We start from the raw sequence: 19,935 nt of genomic DNA, 5'->3' as shown, positions 1-19,935 counted from the left end.
GACCGATCAGCATGTTATTTGCTGGTTGTCTTCACTGACGATGACATACTACGCCGCTACGTGTATTATCCCGATGGAACTCGCTGGCTCCCAGTCGTACTGCGTGTGCTTCGCCCACGTATACTAGCCGCTTTCCACGATGACGCTGCAGGTCACCTTGGTTTTGACAAAACATAGGACCGCGGGAAGAGACGATTCTTTCTGACTGGCCTGTCTACCACCGTCGGGTGGGCTCTGCGGCTGTGCCACTGCACACGTCGCTAACTCGCTTACCTTCGCAATGCAGGCTCTCGTCCGAATCTTCACCAGTGCTCTCTTGCCGACCTTCATGGTTGGCACACCGGTCATCACACTTGCTGCCATGTCATCACGTCAAAATGGCGACATGGCTTCCTGTCCCCTGCACCCCGACATCTGGCTGGACCTCGAAACGCCCCCTGTCGACAACCGGACCGTCGGACCAACATCAGCAACCCAATCGTCACCGACAACGTGGAAATCATCGCCTATAAAACAGCGACATCCACCCCCCGCGCACTGTGGGCTCTGCGGCTGTGCCACTGCACACGTCGCTAACTCGCTTACCTTCGCAATGCAGGTTAGTAACAAGTATGCCCTTTTCTCTAGAAAAACGAGCAATATTTGCCTGGTGCAGCTGCCGAGCCCGCAGTGTTGCTTTTGTCTTGCTATTGAATGTGCAAATGTCATTCGCGCATTATTATTAATTTCTGGCGACGTGGAAATGAACCCGGGACCATCAGATACAGACAATATCTTGGCTGAACTGCAGAAGTTAACCGCGGGTCAATCACAGCTCATCATTGAGGTACAGGGTCTCAAAAACCAACTAGCATCAACTGATAAAACGTTATCCACCTTAAGTGACCGCATTGCAGACAATCATTCGGCAACATGCAAACAGAACTTGAAAACCTTCAAGTCAACACTACAGAGACCAGCCACCAGTTTTCCGTGCTCGACTCCCGCCTTGATGACTTCGAGAACTAGTCGAGAAGGAATAACCTGATATTTTATGGCCTCCCCGATCCAAATAGATCCGGAACATACGAACAATCAGAAAAGATTATCAAAGATCACTGTATTCAAAATCTAAGCTTGGAATTAGAGCCTAAAGATATTGAGCGCGCTCATCGCTTTGGCCGACATAGCTCAGACCGTCAAAGGCCAGTAATAGTGAAGCTCTCTTCTTTCAAAACCAAGGGAATAATTCTATCAAAAGGCCCAATGCTCAAAAACACCGATTTTAGCATAGGCGAAGACTTCTCTCGTCCTGTCCGAAATGCACGGAAGCAACTTATTGCATTCGCGAAAAACAAAACCGGACTTTTTTCCTTACGATATAAAACTTTGCACATGGGACCAAAGCGCTATGTTTTTGATGAACAATAATCTCAAACCGTGAAAAAAGTCTTGTAGGAATCACTTCGCCGTCCGAAAACGCCCAATCAGCCAGGAACAAACACTCGAAACAACCTTTCATTCTCGATAATCTATGAAAATACTCGCAGCTTTCTTTCTAAGCGCGAAGTACTGTCAAGTATTATATCTTCTTCTGGCAGCAACATACTAATCGTAACTGAAACGTGGCTCACACATGACGTTGCAGATGGTGAAGTTCTAGACGACATGCCGGACTTTAACCTATATCGAAACGATCGCAAAGGTGCACGAGGAGGAGGCGTTTTTATCTGCATTAACAAACAAATATCATGTTCAACTGTAGCAATCAATTCTAACCTGGAACTAGTATGGCTCAAGTGCAGCACTCCAAACGAAACCGTCCTTCTTGCCGTCTGCTATAGGGCCCCAAGCAGTAAACCGGGGTTCGCCGAAAAACTAAACGACGCGCTTGTACAAGTTACTGCCAAGAATCCTAATGCGAAAATTCTCCTTTTTGGTGGCTTTAACTTTCCGTGCATCGACTGGCAAAATTTAGGGCCACTGACGGCTGGAAACTCAGAAGCAAGAAAATTTGTTTAAGTATGCCTCAATTTTAATCTCAGTCAAATAGTCCTTGAACCCACTCGTGTTACTGAAGGGACATCTAACATCCTATACCTAATCCTAACAAACCACCCTGAGAATCTAACATCAGTTACCTACCTGCGCGAAATTAGTGATCATAGAGTTATTCATGCCACTTTCAACTTCTCCCCTACACCCCGCCAAACCTTCAGCAAAACTATTCGTGTTTATGATAAAGGAAACTATGATGCTTTTAATAATGAATTACATGCTTTCCTGCCGTCTTTCCAATCTACTTTTCATAGCCGATCTATTGAAGACAACTGGTTAACCTTCAAAAATAAGATAGACGAACTAACTTGCAAGTTCATTCCTACTACCAGTTTTCGGGCCAATCGCCAAAAACCTTGGTTTACTAAAACTCTCAAAAGATTGGAAAGAAAGAAAAACGTCTTTATAGGTCAGCAAAAATGCAGTGTAATACAGAAGCATGGCAGCGATATCATGCAGCCGAGGACACGTACTACACAGCACTCCGTAGCGCAAAAAAAACTTTTTTCGAAACTGACCTACCAAAATCCTGGTCAGCAACCCTAGAAAGTTTTGGGAAATACTAAACCCACAAGCTACATGTACCATTACCCTTACTAACCCAGCAGATGAAGAGATTAGTGACGCTGACTGTGCCGAAGAGTTCAATTGCTTTTTCGCTGCTGTTTTCACGACAGAAACTGACTCATCAATGCCCAGCCTACTTCCATCAGTGCTTCCAGCAATGTCACCTGTTACCATCACTGCGCATGGCATCTCAATCCTCATTAACAAAATTAAGCTCTCATCATCTGCTGGCGTTGATGATATCAATTCCAATGTTTTAAAAAATACTAAAGGCATATCTTCCGTATATATGTCTCTTTTATTCTCACAGTCTCTTTCAACAGGAACGCTACCGAACGACTGGAAGATGGGGAAGGTCATCCCGGTCCACAAATCAGGTACAAGAGAATCGCCATTAAACTGCCGTCCCATCTCTCTAACTAGCGTGCCATGCAAACTCATGGAACATGTCATCTACTCACATATCATGAACTTTCTAGATTCACACAACTTCTTTCATCCTGCGCAACATGGTTTCCGAAAGGGTTTCTCGTGCGAAACACAACTAACAATCTTTACTTTCGATCTGCACACTAACCTTGATCGTAACCAGCAAACTGATTCAATTTTCTTAGACTTTGCAAAGGCCTTTGATAAGGTGCCTCACAAACGCTTACTAATGAAACTCTCCGCTCTAAATTTGCATCCCAACATTCTAAATTAGATTAAAGAGTTTCTTGATAACCGCTCACAGTGCGTCTATGTTAATAACAAAAGCTCGAACACAATCCCCGTAACATCTGGCGTCCCACAGGGATCTGTACTCGCCCCTCTCCTGTTTTTAATATATATAAATGACCTACCTCTTCATGTACACTGTCAGATAAGAATCTTCGCCGATGACTGCGTAATCTATCGGAAAATTACGTATCTGATCAAGTAGCACTACAGCATGACCTAACCCAAGTGCAAGAATGGTGCAACCGCTGGTTAATGACTTTAAACGCCAAGAAGTGCGAACTCATCTCTTTTACTCGTCAGCATAACCCCCTTATTTTTTCATATGAAGTTGCTAACTCTTCCATAGAACGCGTGGAATCATATAAGTACCTTGGAATCACACTTTGCAGCGACCTTTCTTGGTGTACACACATAACTAACATCATATCATCTGCAAACAGATCTTTAGGCTTCATAAAGCGTCACCTACGTCATGCGCCCCAACAAGTAAAACTTTTGGCATATAAAACACTGATCAAATCAAAGCTTGAGTACGCCAGTCCAATATGGAACCCATCTCAGATATACTTAACAAATGCGCTCGAATCAGTTCAAAACCGCGCCATCCGTTTCGTGCATCGCGCATACTCGTATTCCGTCAGCGTTCCATCTCTAAAGGAAAATTCCAGTCTTGATAACCTTTTGCTTCGTCGCCGCATTGCCAGTCTTTGTTTACTGCAGAAAATTCTAAACAGTTCACTAAATCAGGCACCTTACATTGTGCATCGCACCCACATACCTCATCGCGCTTCGCATCCATTTCAGATAACTCGGCCTGTTGCTCGCACCAAAACTTTTTCAGGATCTTTTTTTCCCCGAACAATTGTGGACTGGAATGCCCTTCCCCACGAAGTCGCCGCCCTCTCATGCCAATCTTCATCTATTGATGCCTTAAAAATTTATTTTCAAACACAATGACCTGTGCTTGTATTTTCTCATGCTTGTAAACCCACCCCTTATGTAATGCCTCCAAGAGAGGCCTTTAAGGAAATAAAGTGAAGTGAAGTCGCTAAATACGTTGCTTCCTGCCATCTGTGCCAACGTAGCAAGCGGCCGACTTCTTCCCCCGCTGGCCTCCTACTGCCCCTTCCCTGTCCCGCCACGCCATTCGACGTAGTCGGCATCGACTTATATGGTCCCCTACCTCTCTCCGATGAGGGAAACCATTGGATTAAAACAGCTGTCGACCACCTTACACGCTATGCTGAGACAGCCCCTGTACCGACTGGTTCCACTGAAGTGGTAGCTAATGTCTTTTTGCGATCAATTGTATTGCGTTATGGCGCTCCTCGGGTGCTCCTAAGTGAACGCGGGACGGCCTTCTTATCGACAGTCGTATCCGAAGTTCTTCATGCACCATCTACCCTCCATAAAACGACCTCAAGCTACCATCCCCAGACTAACGGTCTGACTGAGCGATTTCATCGCACCCTATCGGATATGATATCCATGTACATCACACCGGATCATCGAAATTGGGATACTATTCTACCATTCATCACATTCGCTTATAATACTGCAGTACAGCGGACTACCGGTTACTCCTCATTTTTCCTCGTTTTCGGCCGTCCTCCCACTACAATCCTCGACACTCCATTTTCCTCTACGTCCGACTACTCCTCATCATTACCAGCCCAGTTCTTATCCCGTGTGGCCAGATGCCGTCATCTTGCCCGCCTCAACACAGAAGCGTGCCAGCAAGACCGCAAGAGTAGCTACGATTCGACGCATCGCGTGGTATCTTTTCGTCCTGGTGACGAAGTACTGCTCTATACACCACTGCGCACCCCTGGCCTTAGTGATAGATTTCAGCGCCGCTATCTTGGTCCCTACAAGGTCATCAACCAAACTTCCCCAGTAAACTACCAAGTTACACCTGTTGATCCCCCAGCCGACCGACGCCACCGTGGAACTGAAATTGTCCATGTATCTCGCTTGAAGCCGTTTGTGCGCCGCGGTGCATCGTTTGGTTAGGAGCGGCCAGGCTAGCCGCTTCCGACCCCCCGGGCAGATTGTGTGAGCCCTCCACGGATCGTCTTTCATTTGTACATACCATGATTTTCTTCTTCCTTTTACACATACCATCATCATCGTCCCGCGGCGCCGCCTCCGGCGCGCGCTTGGGTTCTCCTTCGGATTAAACGCTGACACGGTACCTCGCCTTGCCTTCACGACCTTGCCGTCTCGACCTGGCCTTCTTTCACAATATGCTAATAGCATCCGGAATGAACACTTGTTGTCAGTTCAGCGCTGTGTTTGTTCCTTTCTTCCTCTGGCCATGTGCCGTTCCGCTGCTTCACTCGATATGTCAGGCCGACTCGCCCACCAGTTCTTGTTGGGCAAGAAATGATGGACAAAGCAAATCGTGACATTCCTTACGGCACCCCGTCCCGCCAACGACATTTGAGAGCGTCCATTGAGAGAGCGCGCCCACACAGCTGGGTTGACATGATCAGGAACAGAAAGCGGGGGGACATGCCATCCTAATCAGTGGCGATGGGTCGCCAGGATTCACGTAGAGCTTTATATTTAACTCAACTAATCCCAACGCCTACCGCTATAGATGTCTTCCCTTATAATATTACCGCTGTTATCGTTTCAGCGCCCGGTCGAAGGCCTAGCGTATTTCCCATAAGTTTGGAGCGATTGCTTCGCCTGGGCCGCTACAATCCTTTTAGCATTGACTGATGTTTGCCTAAGCTCATGTACCACTCGTCAAACAAAGTTCCACTGTTGGGTACACCCTGCTTATTATTTTTCTTTTAATTCTGTTCTGTTGCGCTGTTATCTTCCCATCCAACTCGCAAGCCCGGTTTAGGGAGAATGGGAAAATAGGAAGTGCAAGAAATATTACAATGAACTCTAATAGGAAGCGAGTGATGTCACACAAACCTCTTTGCTTGGACAAGAGAGCCCCGTAAAGCCATTCATTCATGCCGAATCAAAACCGTCAGTAGGTAAAAATGCCGAATACTTTAATTCGTAAGAAAATATCTTTTCAACCAGACGCCCCTCGCCTGCACTGAAATATCCGCAAGCACGAGTTGCGAGAGAAGCATTTTTAGGCCCCGTATCTGCTGCCTGTACCATTCGCATTTCACGCGATAGCGTCAGCGCCGCCTATCGCAGAAATGCCGGCGTCGGCGTTGTGTTTTTTAAGGCGCAAATATGCACGTGACCTCTTACGGCTCAGCCGTGTCCTAACATTTCGCTTCTCATTTAGCGTCAATCTGATAGACAAGTTTGACACACGTGTCTGGTAGGCATTCGAACCGAGGACATATGTGCAGTCTGTCAAAATATAAAGCTTTTTAGCCCCGAAGGGGGTTCGTTGTGTAGCGTTTGCAATTTTGTAGATTGTAAATCTCATCCTCAATCTTCTCTAGCTTACCGATATATTTCAGTTCCGCTTCCAGGCAGCTCGTTACAGGGCTTACAAGCGGACGGGCGCATATTTTTACGATGACTGACGAAGGCCGTTCATTGTGTGTAAGTGAGAGCGATAGTGGCCCTTCGTTTCTCCACAACCCAGCTTTGGTGAAAAATATAAACAAATTACTGAAATGAAAAGGTCGTTTTTAAGGCTTTTAGCTCAAGCGTCCTCTCAATTTATTCTCTTTTCGTCTCCTGAGATAGGAGATGTTTTATTTCAGTTACATGAGTCTAGTCCACAGGACAACTAAGGGCAATCTCCGTAAAAAGGTTTTTCTATAACAATCAAGATATAGTGACTCATGGTCGGAAGGACTGGCTAAGAAACAGAAAATAATATGCCCGTATTGTGGCGGTGAAATGTGGACCATTTTAAGCAGTAGTTTACTTGCACATTCATTTTATTCTCAGTTACTTACTGACTGACACAAAGATAAAAATTTGTGGCTTTATCCATCGAGGCTTCTACAGCGCGCTGTTTCTGCGAGAGGAAGCGGAGCTCTACACCGCTTCTTCTCTTTTCCGTTCACCGGCCCTGTATGTATTATTCAACGGTACGAAAAACGGGGCTGTCTGAGAGGACAACAATAATAGAATTGTTTTCGCAGTTCCTCACGGAATGCGCACCTGCACTATTCGCTCCGAGCACGCATCTGTAGATCCATTTCGTCGACGTAATTCACGCCATGTCACGTGAATCCCTCATTACGTGAGCAATGTCGCTTGCTTTTTCACTCGCTCGCTGACGTTTTTGGCGCTGCTTTGCTAAAGCACGCGTCTGCGGCGTGGCCTCATTATGCGTCTGACACCTCGCCTTCCTCGCTCAGGTTGCCTCGCTTACTCCCCAACTTTGGCGCGTCAGCTTCCAAATGTTGGCCTGTTGGGCCTAGCGTGCGCAGTAAACAACGCAGTACTTACGGCCACGGGACGAGCTCCGGATGAAGAAAGAAAAAAAGCTTAACGTTCCCAATACACGCGCAACTGCAGAGGGTCTCGTTTTTTCCAAAGATGCGTACAACACACAAGCTTCGAATGGAACACGGCACCATCTTGGTAATTAGACGCCAGTCACGAACCTGGTTCAGCAAACGTGCGTCGGGCGGTTGCGTTGCAGCGTGCGGCCCTTGGGATCAGACGGGCGCACTTTATGTTTATAGTGCAGAGAAAGTGCGCGAGTCGAAAGGGAAAAATTAAGCAGACAGAGAAAAAGACAAAATCCACCGCCGAGACCTCGGCACACCCGAGCACTGTGCGAGATTGCCCGGCAAGAAAACACCGAGCGCTGAGCGAAAATGCCCAACAGGAAAATACCGAGTGGTGTGCAAAAAACGTCCGACAAGAAAATACGCGAATCATCAGCTTTACTTGGAACACACCGAAAGACCGGTAGGCACATCATTCTGGCGCATCTCTTTGCCTGTTAGTAGGCGCGCTTGCTGGGAATTTACTTTCGGCGCCGGCTCACGTGTGGTGCGTTATGCCGCGAGGCCAGCAATGAAACGTGGTGTATGGTCATTAATACAGGGTCGCAAGAGAGCGAGAGAAAGAGTGAATGCAGGCGGTCACCTGTACGCAGGCGCTGCTGCCGCTGCGTGCTGCGCGAACGCGCGCCTGCAGCCACGCCGAAAATGTGCCCAGTAACTTTCTGTAGCCGTCGTCAGAAATTACCGCAAACTCTTTCGATGGGTAATTCAGAGAAGTAAACATGATAAACTTTTGCGTTAAATGAACCAGACACACCTTATTGCGCCAATTAACTTAGTTAATTTCTTTTTCCCATATAGTGCACGCGGTTGATCTTTTCAATTGCTATCCCCTACATAAATAATTTTTCCCTTGCAATACAAGTACACTCGCTTATAGCGTTTCGATAGATCAGAAGTGAAAGCAGCCGTAATGACATTTTTTTTTTCTTTTTCGCCATAGCCGAGAAAAAGAAGTCGACTTTCTTGCTCCTTGTTATTCGTCTGCACCTGTCTGGCTAAATAGTAACAATATCCTCTTTGAAATAAAAAGGAATCAAGAGAGTGATCTGCCTCATGGGAGTAATACTAGAGCCATATTTCTAGCACTGTTTCCACCCTAGAGACTATCTAGGTACGATATGCACTGGCGCTGTGCTATATGTGCAGTTTAAATTTAAATAGTGTTGCCGAACAACTATAGTCTGGTCTAACGTCCGAACGTACTGGGGTAGAGGATAAATATGGATACGCAGTGTGGAAGAGCACTGAACTAGGCTAGCGGGGGAGCCTCAGTTCGCAAGCCGAGCCAACGTTTTGAAAAGCGTTTTTGTATTGGCAGCGCGATCATCGATTCTGGGGTTTAAATGCACTTTTGCACACTAAGAGCGAGGGAGGGGGAACAAGGAGCAGGGCAAGGAGTGAAATAATGTTGTCAGAAGTTGGGCTAGGGATAGGTAGTGATGACAAACGAGTGCTATAGTGCGCGCTTTGGTCGTGTTGTCTTCTCTGCCGTGCGCATCTATTTCGCGCTCGTGTGCCATAAAAAAAAAAAAAAAAAAAAAAAAAAAAAAAAAAAAAACAATTCATTGGGCAAGAATTTGTATGAACTTGGAACTGCTGATACCGACATCTGACAAATAAAATAAACAAGCGGTAGCAGCAGGAATCAAAGTTAGAGGGCCTCTTGATGTCTCTTGAGAGAAGAATGACGAAAGCCTACCCTTCCTATCCTATAATTTGCCTCCCATCGTTAGCATCTTGCCGGCATTCGTTGCAGTGCTACATGTAATTATAATTGGTTTACAGGAAAGGGAAGACGCAGTATTCTTCACACTTTCTCAGGCAAGTGTGAGTTTGGACGGTACATCATCGCTCCTGTCGCGTGGCGTTCCTTAGCGCCCGTTCAAGTGTGGCGTTGCAGATGGCAGGGACGCATCCCGTCTCGGCCATCAGAACGCCGCAAAAGCGGGAAACACATTGTCCTCGACAACATGAGCCATTAAAGGTTTTCGCCTTAAAACCCCAATAGGAGGGATAATGGTGAGCCCGCCCCTAAAGAGATTCGATGCTTGCACGTGTTCCTTGAAAGGGGACAGCCATTTCAAAGGAACCTGATGAGCAATGCAGCAACAGCGAAACAGTTCTCTTTTCGAAATAATGAGGCAAGGATAATAAAGAAACCATAGAAAATATAATAAATCAGGGTGAGCTATACGTTCCATGCTGGGAATTATCGGAAGAAGAGGACGTACAGGGGAACCAAAGTAAGAAGTGTTAAGAAGGTAACATGTTTGGAACAACACGTGCAGCAAATTCTAATAAGGGAGAGGGGTGATCTCGTGCTGTAAATAAGCTACACAACTCAGGCTTTGTGTGGTTCTCTTCGAGATTAATTACAGTACAGAGTGAATGTATTTCAAGGACTCTCATGTTCCTTTAGAGACACCTTATGAGTGACCTCGCTGTGCCTATTGAAAAAAGAAGGCGTACGATTGTTTTTTCTTGGGTTTCCAAAAGTATTTAATAATGATGCTCATGGTCTGCTCCTTATTTTTAAGTTACACTCCTACAGGTTTGAATAGGAATGTTATCGGGTGGTATTTAGAGTACCCACCCAACGACACGAAAGTGTAGGTTGTTTTATTGCGAAGCGCTATTCAAGTCGCGTGAACATATTGTCACTGTCATGCTCTCGACTCTCGTCCTTGCCCTCTGCGTTAATGTCGCTTATTAAAGCGCCATGCGCCAGCTCCGAGCCCGCATTTTCTTGGTGTCTTTATCACAGAATAAAGTCGTTCCGTTTGAGTCATCCTGCCCAGTTGTCTTTCTAGTTGTTGGTGGCTGCACTACGAATTACGGGCTGTCTCTCCTGGTGTTCTGAAGGTTTTGTCTCGGAGTCACTAATTTTTATTGGAAATAAATGATGTTAGCGTTACTTAATAATTGAGTGCTCTCAGGCTTGTGCGTGATATACAGAGGCATAGACAGTCCCCGTTAGATGGAAAACGTACACGATGACTTTGATAAGATAGACGTATTGGACATGTCATTAACTAAATAAAAAAGGCGATACATGCCATATTTTTGAGCAAGCCATTCTCGAAAATTTCTTGCTCCCATCTGACACGTATATTATAACCATGTGGCCTTGACTAAAGAGTGCAATTTCAACTATTTAACTTTCGAGCTTACTTCTCACGTCCGATAGCCAAAACATGTTACAACATGAAGAAAGCTCTTGATGTCTCAGAATGTTCGAAAGAAATTTCAGCCATTCTCAGAGAACAGCTACATTTCCCTCCCAGCCACACGACCATTGGCCATACATCTGTCTTTGGAATCTGTATATGCAAGAGCATGAATACTGCAAATTTCACAACAGGGCAGTGCTTTTCGTTCTTGGAAATTACGGACGGACACTTAGCATGTTCGCAAGCAGAAATATCCTTCGAATGGCAGAGTTCTGGACTATAAGGAGAAATTTCAGATTCAAATTTCTTTATATTTTTTATTACACACTCGTATACACAAAGCATAATACCTAAAGGCACTTGACTGCGTATCTTGAAGGAGGCTCCACAATCAACCTTTCATAAACTTCCTACAAATGTGACGTTCTCTTTTGTTCATTTCTGTGTGTGATCGGTTCATGACTTGAATTCTTTTCTTCGGCAGATTATGATACTGTTGCACCAAATGATACCCTTTTTTTTTTCACTATTTAGGTGCATCATTTTGTTGTGTTCTATATTTCAATGAGCCGTGCTATGGTAAAGCGATGCAGCTATTAGATCAGAGAAAGATCTGAAGACACTTAACCTCATCTCCCCACATGACTTCCCGCCGTCTTTAAGTTAATGATATTCTAGTGAAAATGAAGAAGAAGAAATGGGCATGGGCGGGGTGCATGGTGGCCCTTGCTAGGCATTTCATCCCTTCTCTTGGTATCCAATTTTGTACCCTTTTCGACCATCGGTTATCGTATCTTCGAGAAACTTGCCCTGCCCATGCCCATTTCATCTCCTTCATTTCCACTAGAATGTCATTAATTCTAGTGTTTTCTCTGACCCGCTCTTCACGCTTCATATCCTTTAATGTTACAACTACCATTTTTTGTTACATAGCTATCTGCGTTGTCCTCAGTTTATGTAGAACCCCTTTAGTTAAACTCCACGTTTCAGCCCCATAGGTAAGTACAGATAAGATGCGACTGTTGAATACTTTCATCTTGAGTGATACCGGAAAGCTGCTACTCCCAATCTGCGAGTACTTGCCAAATGTGCTCCATCCCAATCTCATTCTCTTAGCCATTTCCCTTCCATACCCTCTCCCCTCCCCCTCGGGCACCCGCGGTAAACTTATGCCCCGGGTATTATTGGCCTCCGTGTTGGTTCCACTTTGTGAAGAACAGCTGATTGGATGAGTAGGTGAACCATGACGAACAGTAATTACAGCGCAAAAAAGTGAAGAAGAGGAGAAGAGGACAACAGCGCTGAAGCTGTTGTTGTCCTCTTTTCCTCTTTGTCACGTTTTTGAGCTATTATATTAATGTTCGTCACATTTGTGATCCTCGTTCGCGTAAGCACAATCGCTAACTCGGTCAATCATTAATGCCTTAATTTGTGCTTGTATCATTTAACTCATCTCATGAGTACAAAGTCCTATGCTACCTCATACTCTGGAAGACCACTCGACATAGATGAAAAAATAGCAATGGTTTAGCAGCGCTTAACCTGATGAACAGTGTTTTGCATTGTTTGGCACAAATAGTCTTGGTGGTGTAGAAATAAAACGCAGGCGCAGTTTGCTAAAGTGTCCAATGCCTTCACTTGGTTTCGTTTTCGGGGAAAAAAAGGCATGTTATCTGTCCGTCTTGACGAACACTTACACCTGTATTAACGGGAACAAATTCTAGGGGGCACTTTGGATAACTAAACTGCGACGCAGGGAAAGCCTCTATCTCACGGTGGTCCGAAGCCCTCCACTACTGCACCTCTTTCTCTCTGTTTTCACTCCCACCTTTGCGATGACGCGAAAGTGTAAGCTACCAGCCAACATATAAAGCCCCGCTTTAACGAGCCGTATGAACGAGCCTGCGTGGCCAAGAGATAACGTGAATGCAAGGGCCTTGGCAGGCTGACTCTGATTTCACCCACCCATATGAAAGGAGAGGCCTGAGTTCACAGCTCCTGCCAAACGCAATGTCAGGAAGCCCTACATCTAGTTAGTGCTCGGTCATGTCAGCTGCCAGCTACCGCCTCCCACGTAACAAAATCGTTACGGACGGACGAACAGACCGACACGATCCGCAAGCATCAGCCATTAAAAGCTATCGGCTTAAAAATTGCAGTTTTTTAATTTGTCCATTCAATTCCTTGTCGTGAAGAAGCTTTCGCTTCAAGAAGCAGAGCGACACAAAATGTGAAGGGCCGGATATCGTCGCAATCAGTGGTTGGGTTAGCATTTTGATACTAAGTTACGTTGTATTTTTGTTGCCACTCGGTTGTCACAGTTTCTGTATGCTCTACCAATAAGCCGAGTAAGGCTTTCACCTCAAAAGTTCCGCTCAGCTAAGCCGCATGAGCGCGCCAGCGTGGTCTTCGTAAAGCAGGTGGTAAAGCAGGTTCTGGCAGGGCTTTTCAGCGAGATGGCATCCATTTTAACAGAAGGGTGGGAGCTGAGATCGGCTTGCGCCTGGCAAGCAGGGCTATAGCTCTTTTAGGGGGTCTGCGAGGGCTCCGTGCACAGAGGTAGTTAGAAGTAAAGCCGAAGAAAGCGTAATAACGGAGGCTGAGCCCCCAAAAATGGCAAAGAGGAAGTCGAGAAAGAAAAGTAAAAAAAAAAAAAAAAGAGATTTAACACTAGGATCAGCAACATAAACATGCAAGGAGATAGAAAAAGAGCGAAATGGCTAGAGATAGAACAGCAGTTCAAGGATGACAAAATAGGTGTGCATGCTGTATGCGAGACTCCTCTCAGGGACCTAGAAGATCCTCCGTTTAAAAAAGGCTACGTCTGGGAAGGGTGCAATAGTACGAGAAAGAAAAAAAAAAGGGGGCAGGACTAGGTAGGTTGATACACAAAAGAACAAACTGGCAAAGAATAAAATCATCTTGGAAAGAACCTATCTGGGTATCAGAAACAATTGCCAGCATAAGGACATGGCTAGGGGTAGTTTACTTAGGAACAGGACACCAATGCAGGCAGGAAAACAAGGATCTCGTTGAATGTCTCAGTGACGATATAAGCCAGTTTGGAGCCGGGACCGATATTATTCCACTGTGGGACATGAACGGCCACATCGACGATCTGGATGGATACACAGATTGTAACTGGAAGCTAATGCTGGATTTCTGTGAGTGACACAACCTAGTTATTGTAAATAGAGAAACAAAATGCGAAGGCCAAATCACGTGGGAATTCCGCAACATGCAGACGACCATTGATACTGTCTAATGTCGCAAAAAATTTATAGCAAGGTCACAAAAATGCAAATAGACGAAGAAGGGGAGTGTAGTCTGGGAAGTGGTCATAAACGTATTAGTCTGCAGATGGGGCCAATGATGAAAAGAGAAATGGAACTTAGACAAAACGTAAACGCAAAATTAAACGACGATCAAATAGCGCAGGTAGCAGCAGACATAGAGGAAGCAATTGAGAACAGCCTCATGGAAGACTGGGATTATGAACAGAAAGAACTACTCATAAGGAGGAAAATTAAGGAGGTTAAAGTAGCAAACCGCTCGAAATGAAAGAGGAAGTCATGGAGCTGGTGAAATAACAAAACCAGGGGAGCCATTGAACGACGACGGGCCGCTTCAAGGGAACACCGAGAGGCAAAGAAAGCACAGTTATCTCAGGAGGAAATAGACCAAAATTTGGAATCATATCAACAAGAGAAACTTGATGCACAGGCCCTAGTCCAAAGTAAAATAAAGCAGTCGACCGATCACTAGATGGCTGACATACACGATGCCACTAGAGGCGGACCAAGAAAATTCTGGAACCATATAAGCTGGCTAGGTAAAAAGAATCAAAGGAAGCAGGACCGGATTCAAGATAACGAGGGAAATTGTTTAAAGGGAGACAACACAGTTAACTACATTACATCAGTTATAGCCGATTCATTTAAGAGCGACGATAGGGTAATCTCCACAAATCAGGAAGCAACACAAGATGGCAGAATGGAAAGTAGATTAGAAGTGACCAATCTAAACTGGAAAAAGGCAGAAAAAAATATTCCTAAAAACACGTGTACAGAAATAAATGAAATTCCGGTCAAGCTGATTAATGAACTTGGTCCAAAAAATAAGGAAACGTTGTTAAAAGCTTTGGAGACAGTCATAACGACTACGCAAATTCCGGACAGCTGGCGGCAGGGTAAAATGAATTTGATTTATAAAGAGAAAGGAGAACGGATGCACATAAAATCCTACAGGCCGATTACCGTAGCATCTGTTATGCACAGGTTGGCCATGCAGGCGGTGAAATTAAAGGTGCAAGCATGGGTAGAAAGTAACAGGATACTCGGAGAACTTTAGAACGGCTTTAGAAATTGATAGGCGCTTAGATGATAGCCTCTTCGTGCTTACCCAATGCATCGAAATATCTAGAGTGGAAAATAGACTTTCGTATTTAGCCTTCCTAGACATAAACGGGGCGTACGACAACGTAAACAGGAAACTCCTGTGGAACATATTAAAAGAAGAAGGTATAGGTCATGAGATAACAGAGTTCCTACAGGAAATATACCTGGATATTAAAGTAGAAATTACATGATAAGGGATAAGAAGTACGGAAGCTGTCAAGGTATGCAAAAGATTAAGACAAGGTAGTCCTCTGTCACTGCTGCTGTTCATGCTTTATATGATAAACCTGGAACGGAGGATACAAGAAAGTAACCTAGGTTTTAACTTGTCATATAAATTAGGCGGAAAGGCGGTAGAACAGCGCCTTCCCGGTTTGATGTCTGCAGACGATATTGTGCTGCTAGCTGAGAGTCAGGAAGAATTGCAAACCCTAGTTAAGTATTGCGGAGACGAAAGGGACTCTCTAGGCTTCAGTTTTGGCGCTGTTAAGTCGGGTCTGATTTTTTCAACGGCTCAACTGATTAGGGTGTTAAAATACAAGGCCATGAAATACCCAGAGTAGCAGAATATAAATATCTCGGGGTATGGGAAAGGGAAGGATTGGCATACATTGAAAAGCATGAGCACTCACTTAAGGTAAAAGGGCGAAAAAATGCCGGGATAATGAAGCATGGGGCATTGTGGGGACACGACAGGTATGAGGTTTTGAGGGGTATTTGGAAAGGAATTATGGTGCCAGGGCTTACTTCCGGAAATGCGGTTTAGTCCTAAAATCAGAGGTACAGTCGACGTTCAAAATAAATCAGAGAGCCGTCGTACGATTAGCACTGGGTGCCCACGGCAAAACCACAAATGAGGCGGTACAGGGAGATATGGGCTGGGCATCTTTCGACGTGCCGGAAGCTCAGAGTAAAATATTATATGAGGAACGCTTGAGGAAATTAGATAGTAACAGATGGGCAGCTAAAGTATTTAAATACCTATACCTAAAAAGTATTTACTCACAATGGAGGAAAATAACTAGGAAACTAACCAGTACGTATACTGGTCACAAGGACGAAGAAATAAAGAGCGTTAAGCAACGGTTGAAAGACACAGAAGGTAAAAATTGGATAAATTCGATGGAAAAGAAACAGAGTGTGGAACTACACCGAAAGTGGGAAACGCAGATCAGGAAGGAAGCTTTCTTTGATAACTCAAGAAGCTGTGCCATACTTTTTGAAGCTAGATCAGGGTGCCTTAGAACACGCAGTTACAAAAAGAAATTTAACAATGAAGATGACGCATGTGCAGTATGTGGTAACTCCACTGAAATACAGACTATATTATACTCGAATGTAATGGTATCCATTCGGAAGTCGATGTAGGCCCAGTCAATATTCCTGAAGCTCTAGGGTTAAGAGATACTAGTGGCCGGGTGAATAAACGTGCGGTGGAAGCTAGCAAAAAACGACTGGAAGATTGGTGGCTAAAAAGCAGAAAATGGCATATGTTTGTAATGTAGAAACAAAAATTCGGTAAATTAATAATGGTATCGTTACCCATTCTAAAACAATAATTAAGATGTAGGGGGAAAACTGAGCATGATAGGAACTGCTACCACCCCGTTTCAAAGGGGACGCTCTTATATTCCATCCATCCATCCATCCATCCATCCATCCATCCATCCATCCATCCATCCATCCATCCATCCATCCATCCATCCATCCATCCATCCATCCATATCCATCCATCCATCCATCCATATCCATCCATCCATCCATCCATCCATCCATCCATCCATCCATCCATCCATCCATCCATCCATCCATCCATCCATCCATCCATCCATCCATCCATCCATCCATCCATCCATCCATCCATCCGTCCGTCCGTCCGTCCGTCCGTCCGTCCGTCCGTCCGTCCGTCCGTCCATCCATCCATCCATCCATCCATCCATCCATCCATCCGCTGTAGGGCGTCTAACTCTAGATCCCAGGAACCTAGCGGTTCGTTCTACCTACCCGGGAGCTTCTACGAGTTATGCCATCCATCTCATGATGTCACGAACCCGACCGCCAATGAATGGCAGCTACAGTACCTGCCACCTGCCAGAGACAGGCCTGTCTCACAAGGTTGACGCCAGAGCACCGACATCCTATTTTGCTAGAGATGGGAGCCTGTAACGGTGTCGCGTTAAAAGCCTGTAGTGGCTGGAGTTATTTCGCACGTCTCCTGTACAGAATCACTAGTAGACGATAATCAAGCCAATACACCATAGCAAAGAAGTTGCTGGCCCTCTAATTTTGTAGCTTGTGAATATTTCTTATTCCAAATAAATAAGCAAGGCAAGCCAAGGAGTGCACTCATTTCACAACACAGCTACTGCACTGGCACCGGTAAGGCATATTTTTTCATGTGTGGAAGCTTGAGCACCACATACGTGACAGACGAACACAGCAAAAAATAAATTCCTGTACTGCGAGAGCGCAAAGTGCTGGCAGGAACACGCGGAATAACGACCGCCGCCACAGTTAACGCGATTATAGGCAGGATCCAAAGTTGTCATCACCGGCTGTAGGAACTAGGTTGCTGGTTATTGCACACAAAAGGAACAGATAGCAACAAAACTTCGGAAGTTATACGCCATGTAGTCGCCTGCAGTGGGATGGCGGACTGAAACTAGAACAAAGAAAGCAGGCGTGGCGGAATAGTCGCCACCAAGATTGATGCGGCCTCTGCGTTATGCAGTCTCGGTCTGGAAACTAAACGCTACCTAGCGTCCTCCACATCGCTCACATACACCCAAAACACAAAGCATAACAATGAGCGCGAAACACAACTCAGAAAACGGCGCAAAACAAAAGCGGCAGCCGCTGCATGGGCGACCGAAACGGCGGCTGAGAATGATGTTTACGTGACGTTCAGGGGCGCCTAGACGGTCGAAACGTGCCTGCGTGACGGCTGGTGGGTTTTCAAACCGAAAAGCGCCTCGACGGGGCCTGACAGGCTTTCGCTCCGATGGCTTAGTGCCAGAGCCGCCCTCGCCGCCACAACCCGTCAGAACAGTTCGAGGCCGCACTCGCCACGGGCCGAGACTTCGCACCGCTTGCACACTCTCCTGTTCTCCTCCTATTTCAGTACTTTGAGGATTACTATTGAAAAGTAATCTTCAATCCCCGATTATATTTTACTTACAAAAGGAACAGAGCAGAGCTTTATTTAAATTTATTTAAAGACATTGAAGGCTTCTTTGATGTTGCAGAAATAGCGAGGGGTGTGCAATGAGAAACCATGACTCGAGAAAAACAACTCAAGTGTCCAGGAAATGAGAATGCAAGACCAGCACTCAAACGGCAATGAAAAAGAAACCAACCTTACAAGATAACTTTCTACACTTAGTGACCTTAAACTGGGGAACAATCATCACAGGCTACTTGCAGTCATAAATGTCGGTAACCAAAAATGCAAAACAACATAGGGAGCTTGTCGAATCCTCGATGCAACATCGAAACAACTGTACTGTATGAGTACGAGCAAGATAAGGGGTAATATTATGTTCATGATATATCTTTCCAGCTAAGCTTTAACTAATGCAATATATTCAGGAGATGAAAGTAGGTCCCCAGCATTGATCCTACTGCACATAAATTTCAAAGTTCCCAAATGACCGCTGAAGGTAAGTGACAAGGTAGGCAACACGGCAGGATGCCGATATAGCGTTGCTTTCATGTTTTTATTATAAAAAAACTACCCAGTATAATTCCTTTGATTCAAAGAGTAGCTGAGGTTCGTAGGGCCTGGAGGAAAATTTCAATGTAGAAAAAAAGCCGCCTGTCTATCAAGACAATACATTCCCTGAAAATTGGAAGAGATTCATGTGCTGTGTTCTGCGGCTAAAGAGGTGGCATCTCGCGTGTGGCTGTTCTGGGTTTCCTTTTTTTTTTATCTGATCTGTACGGGAATAAAAAAAGAACGTGTGTTGCGCGTAGTACTCTACTCGGTGATTTCTTCGTTTTAGGAGTCGCTGTTAGCGTTTGCATTTTTCAAGTCGTTTGTATACCCTGCACATTCAAATACTTCGCTGCATAGCTTAAACGCGTTACCATTTCCAAGAAATTGTTTCACTTTCCAACGTTAAACCAGGGGGAGCACTGACGCTAGAAAACACAGGTGACCGCTTACAGCAACGAACATTGGACAGCGTGAAATGTAGAAGAGTTCTATTTATTGCAAGGACCCGAGTGAGTAGTCGGCCAAGAACAAAAACCAGGGGCAGTGGGTGTATTGATATTGCGGTGATCCTCGCTTACCGCTGTAGGTTACGCATCAATGCGCTGAGAACATCGAATAAGACACGTGTGAGAGCTGCATCCATTTTACGAGAAGCGGCCCTCTGCGCCGAAAAGCCGTGGCTGTACCCTGGTTTCAGATTGGTCTTTTACGAGAAGCGAATCACAAATGTCCTGCCGAAAAGAACTGAAGCAGCATGCAGCTGCTACCTGGATATCGATGGCCCCTTCGCGTTGACAACAGACGAGTTGACAAATATGTCGGAGAAGTGATGGACATCTTATATGGAGTACATACCATATATGTAGTGTTGG

At 45.2% G+C, this 19,935-nt stretch overlaps 1 pseudogene; it reads left to right on the top strand.

The window, feature by feature from the left end:
- Positions 1-280: 280 nt before the first annotated feature.
- LOC146187811 (uncharacterized) lies at positions 281-1,410 on the top strand (annotated as a pseudogene).
- The last annotated feature ends 18,525 nt before the right edge of the window (positions 1,411-19,935 follow it).

Source organism: Amblyomma maculatum, chromosome 5, assembly GCF_055883805.1.
Source record: "Amblyomma maculatum isolate TAMU_Amacu chromosome 5, ASM5588380v1, whole genome shotgun sequence".
NCBI lineage: Eukaryota > Metazoa > Arthropoda > Arachnida > Ixodida > Ixodidae > Amblyomma > Amblyomma maculatum.
The sequence above is the reverse complement of the archived record's forward strand: the minus strand, read 5'-3'. Positions and strand labels throughout refer to the sequence as shown.